Here is a 6000-nt window from a genome sequence, read left to right on the forward strand (position 1 = left end):
TGTTTACTGACATGTGCCAATACAAGGGTCAGGCAAAGTTAGGAAATTGAGCAGATGCACACACACCTGGCGCCCTTTCCCTTCCCCACAGCGATAAAAGGTGGAGCAAGAGAGCACAGTACAAACAAGGCAGACCGCACGACAAGACAGCTATCCAGGCCCGGCAGTTCAAGAGGAGGAGAAAGGCGGCGAATATCGAGAGGCTGACAAGGAGAGAGACGACCTTGCCCTTTTCGATGCAGACCAGCGAAACCTCTGCACAGGGAAGCGTAAGACCGAGGACAGTAGACCAAGTGTGTTGCAGCAGATGTCAACGGTACACGGCACATATCGACGCTGATAAGCGGGAGTGAGGGAAATTCCTACTACCGTGGTACCGGCCTTGACTCCAGTTACGAGGAAAGCCAAGCTGTTCATCACAGCCGATAAGAGCCGGGCTTTGGTGAATAAAAGTTGCAAAGTGGTAACTTGAATCAAGTTCAAAGAACTGTAAAAGTGTTAAGGGGAGACCAGCTGCAGAGGGAACCAGCACCACTTGGATGCTAACTCGATAGACTCTGGTCGATCCCCGTCTGAGTGAAACTACAGATACCAGAAGGCCGTAGAAGAGCCGCCAAGATAGGTCAACGTGATCATACAGGAGGTCAAGCAAAATCCCTGTACAGTCTTTGACCTAAGAACTGTAAAGAAAGTAACGGAAGTGAATTCCGCAAACATTAAGAGCGAAAGTAAATGTGAAAGAGTGAAACCGGACGAGGGATGCTATCTAAGAGAGGGCAAAGTCTAAAGTCCCAAGAAACAGTGTGTTGACAAACATGAACCCGGCCGAGGGATGTCCACTGGAACTGTTTATAAAGACACGGAGAACCGTGAATAAGAAAAGCCAGAGTGAACCCGGTGGAGGGTGGCTAGAAATTGAGAGGGGTCTGTGTTCAGAAGAGGGGGACGCAGGGGTGAGCAATTACCACCCGGATCAAGTGAACCCGAGAAAGGGAGATTCACAGTGAACTATAAAATTGGTTAACAGGACAGTTAGATTTGTGAATGCAGAAGCATTGAAAGACAAGGAGAATTGAACTGTCCCGCTTGTCATTAAGGATCCGAGCCTGGCCGAGTGAGATCCAGTGGTGAAGTCATCACCCAAAGGTGTACTGAAGGGTCAGTGCCCAGAAGAGGGGGGGCCAGGGGTGAAGATACCTCACCTTAATGAAAACAGAAAACAAACTTTAATTTTGTTGAAGGAACTTTTGTTTTTTTTATTGGAATACGACAGGCCCACGAAGGAAAGAGACTTTACAGAGAGAAACGAGACCTGCCCATCGAGGCTCCCGAAAGACTGGAACAGAACTGTCAACTCGTGCTGGGAAAGCTTGAGTGTGTGCTGTGCTCCAAGATCTCACCTTACCCAGTGCTCCAAACGTGGGGAAGGAAGACCCAGGCTACCGCATCCTGACATATTATTTGTGAATACTTATTTATTTTCTTGAAAACCATCCCATACCCTTTTTTGTATTAGTTGTAAGGTTTGGCAATAGGTTTATTTGATGGTCGACGCTTACCCCAATCTTAGATTTAGGTTTAGATTAGGCGTTTTTGCAACCGGCATACAGTTTAATAAACAGCCTTGAACTGTGATCACTTGTGTCTGTCTTTACTGTTGCCACCATGAGTTCCTTACACAAGCCACTGCTCTCTTTTATAGAGGTGAATTAGCTGAAACAAATATGTTAAAGATGCAGGTCTGGCTCGCTTTACTGCAGACGTGTTTGTGCTATAAAGGCTTTCTGATTTTATAATAAAAATGGAGATTAGGAGGGTGTATCCCAAGCAATTTTTGGGACTCATGCCCAGCTTGACGTCCAGAACAGTAATGGGTGATGAGCCCAGGGGTGCAGAGAAGATGACAAATAAAAATGACCCTCAAAATAGTAACCACAATCCAGTGAGGCATTTACTAGGTTATATTATTATGGTTACTGACACATGTTTACATGTGGAGAGTTCTCTCTCCAATCTTCGTGGGATCCTGCAGATCAGTGAAGATATTCAATGTTTATGAATTCAATGTTGGCAAGCAGGGTGAAGAAGTGGAACGCTTCCTTCTACACAATCCCTCCGACAGGCGCCAGAGTTTTTAGTGGATATGTCTGCCATGGTCACATAAAACCAAAAACAATTACTTGTACGGTACTGGCCCACAATCAAATGTTTTTACACTCAGTAATTGATCCCCTGCTCTAGTCTGTAGGCCAGTTTCAGGTATATCCTCATGGCGATGAGAATAATATTCTAGATAACTTATATAAACCCCTGGTTGTTAAGTTTGCAACAATCATCTATTTTAGAGGGAGCAAGGTCCTGGTGCCTGGCCCCTTACTAGGCAGGTTGCAACAGGAGCTATTGAAAATCTTGAAGCCAGAATTCCCTTTTCAACAATGACTTAATTCTACCCCCCTTGAATATGTCCGATATGCACCACCCTCTATGTTCCCTCCATTTTGGTAAAGTTGTTGGTGCCAGTCAGAGAGTTTGGAATCCTAATGTACTGAAGTAAGCAGGGAGGGGTGGAGTTTAGTTTCATGAAGACTGATGTTTCGTCCAACGCATCTAGAATGGACCTGGTCATTGTATTTATATATAAGGGGGCACATATATTTGGGTAGTGTGATGAATCCAATAGAGCCATCACGGATTCCGCTGCAGTGACCTCCTCCCTTGTGGCCAGGGACAGTAGCTGATCCTGACCCTGGGGGTGGTTTCATGAGGGTGGATCACATGGGAGGAGACCACTACTGGGAGGATGTCATGACTTAATTGAAGGAGTCACAGTGTTCCCCCTTTCCCCATGAGGAAGTTCCTCTGATACCAGAGTTTTTAATAGCCTATTGTTATTCTAGTCAGGCGTGCACCTTTTACCCAAACACTCACATATAACACCTTCTGTTCTTGATGTACCTTTTTGTAAAAACCGTCAAGGAGTTAAAAACCCAAAAGAAGTTATGGACTTCAACTCCCGTAACCACTTAGGTAATGAGAGGAGGACGAGGACAAGAGAGTTTGTGCAGAGTGACAAAAACTCAAAGTGCGACATGCAGACTAGTTGTTTTCCCAAACCTGAAATGAGTGCAGCATTTAAAAATGCCCACTGCACTATGGATAGTAGAGGTGCAGCGGGAGGTGCAGAAGCAGACGTTTCCATTCATGCCAGGGTTCCTGAATGCAAAGCACACTGACAGAGCAAGCAGAACAGAGGAGGTAATTGGGAAATATAGAGGATCGCTGCATGTGAGCAGGAGGGACTGTGTAGACACCAGGAGCAGTGCAGAAGCTCCTGGAGGTTCCGTCGCTCTACAAGGCTGCAGACTTCACCCTGGGCCGAGAAGGTGTGTGACTGCAGGTGCTGGGAAGTGTCCTCACACTCCAACCTGGAATGGCAGAGGAAGAAGCCATGATGAAGGGGCGTGAGCAACCTAGGGAACACTGGAGAAAACCGCTGAGTCTGCCCAAAGCAGCTGGGGACTCCAGGGCATTCCAACAATGATGCCAGCAAGTGATTGAAAGGTACAAAATTGCTAATGCAGAAAATATACAAAAGCTAAATTTGTCTGGATGCAGACAAGGAAAATTACGAATTCAACACTCAAAAAGAAGAATGTTTGATGCAGAAAATATACAAAGACAAAGTTCATTTGAATGCAACCAAGGCTAAGTATGAAGGCAAGCTTTGTTCAATGAAAAGAATATTTGAATGCAGACAAGACAAAGTTTAAAGGTACACCCCCAATGAAATATAGAAGCATGAAATGCCAATGTGGGAGAGAGGTTTGAGCAAGCACATTTGAGCAAGATATTACCACAAATCGGTATACCAAGCAGCACATGGTACATGCTATTGTAATATATTAAAGAACTTGGAAATACATAAGAGCTCTGGTAGGTGAATACCCCAGACAGCCGAAGTTGAAACTAAGAACTGTGAAATACATAGGAAGACATGGCAGGTGTGTATACCAGGCAGCTGAGATTGTACAAAGATTCCTGGCAGGAGAGTACACAGATGATCTGAGAATTCGAAGGTGAAGTCCTGGCAGGTGAGTATACCAGGTTGTGAAAAGATTTCTGGCATGGGAGTATACCAAGTAATCTGCAAAGATACAAGAACTTTTAGAGAACGATTGTTACAGAACATTTGCTTGAACCGAACTTTTTGCTTAACCAAGAACTTTGTGAGTCCAGTGAAGACACCAACAAACTTTTAGCTAAAGAGACATGTTGCCATCCTGTTTATGAATCCTGGGGAAGGATGCCATCCTCTGGACCAAAGGGTCTTTACCTTTGAGAACATTTCCTTTGGAATCATTCTTACACTTTTGGTTTTAACACTTTTTCTAACATCAAATGAAAGACATTTTCCTTGCACCTTTTGTTGTTGGTTTTGTAAGTGTGAGGGCCAGGATAAGTTGTTTTGCACACAAAGGCAGTTTTTCAGTTACTGACATCCTGACACGGACCGCTCCTTAGTTTTAGTTTCTAGGTAGGGAACTTCCTCTTTTTAATAGGGCTAGAGAGATGCTGTTCCAACCCATTGTTATTTAATAAAAATGTCTACACTTGAGAATAGAACAACTTTGTGTCAGTCTCTCATTTCTGACCCCTCACAGTAACCAGAGTGAATGCTACAATTGTCTCCATCCATGGCAGTGTCCATGCTCCGCTACTGTTTGAATTATCAATCCACACAACGACCCTATAACATAATCCTTAATTAGGCTGGCCGAATATTTTCAAAATTGCAGAGATTGCAAGCCCACCTCTCTCCAGTGATTTCGATCCAACACATCTTTTTACCACTCCAGATAAATCTTATATCTGCAAATTAACCAGATCGACTTTCAGTGACCATACTGGGAGTGCTTAAAGGAAATGCAGTAGATGATTCAGAATATTACATTTCACTGTTTAATTCCTGCTTAGCAGGGGGAATTGAGTCTCTTCCATTGAACTTTGCTTCTACATAAAGTCACAAACAACTGTGTGTGGCAGACATTGTACAACTCTCCAAAGTCAGGAAGAAGGTTGACCCTTAAGTACCAGATATGAGACGACTTCTGCTGAAGGATGTCTTTTCCTTCTAGTGTTTTCTTACACCTCTAGGGATATGTGAAAAATTACGAATTTTACACCATTTACTTTGTAGTTCGATACCCAGGCATATTTTGCAAGTTTGGTCATGAGGTGCTGGACTGAAGTTGAATCTACATTGGCTAAGACATGCCTGGTGAAGGGTTCCTCTGTGATAGCAGACAGAGAGGAATATAGGGCAGCCCTGCCATGTTCAATGTCTTAAACACACTCCCTTTGACAACCCACTCTTTTTCTCGATCGTTGAAATATAGCAGGCATAATTAGCAAAGCTCAAATAAAGATTTATTCATAGCTCTAAGCATTCCCTTCAGGAAGTGCCAATCTGCTCTGTCAAATGCATTCTCAGCCTCTAGAAATAACTGATTGGACGTGGTCTTCGGAATTTGTCTAGTTTTGCTAAATAGATGGGCTATGTTTCTGTTAGCGTCAAACGTTTATTTACCCTCCATGAAGCCTACTTGATCAGGATGGATGAAATCTGGGAGAAAGAAATGTAATATGGTATTTGCCATATATGAGCTGCCTTCCATAGACATTGCCTGGTCTTAGTATGAGCCTTAGGTTTGATGTGCTTATAGATTGTGAGATGCCACTATAGTGATGGGAGATGCTAGAGGTCAATAAGGGAGGTACAGAATGTCTAGAGAACAGTTTATAAAAATGGACAGTGAACTTGCATGCGCCCAGTACTTTATTTAATGTAATTGACGTCAGGCCCTCTTCTTTCAGCTTGGGGCTGTTGTGTTGTTTTTTTAGAAACCTGTACTTGTTTAATATATGCATACTGTCATGTGTGTCAATAGACCATCATGTGGGGCAGGAAATTCATGATGGAGCCTTGAAGGAAGAATGTTT

This window comes from Ambystoma mexicanum, chromosome 1p, assembly GCF_040938575.1.
Source record: "Ambystoma mexicanum isolate Mex_15411 chromosome 1p, UKY_AmexF1_1, whole genome shotgun sequence".
In the NCBI taxonomy this organism is placed as follows: Eukaryota; Metazoa; Chordata; class Amphibia; order Caudata; family Ambystomatidae; genus Ambystoma; species Ambystoma mexicanum.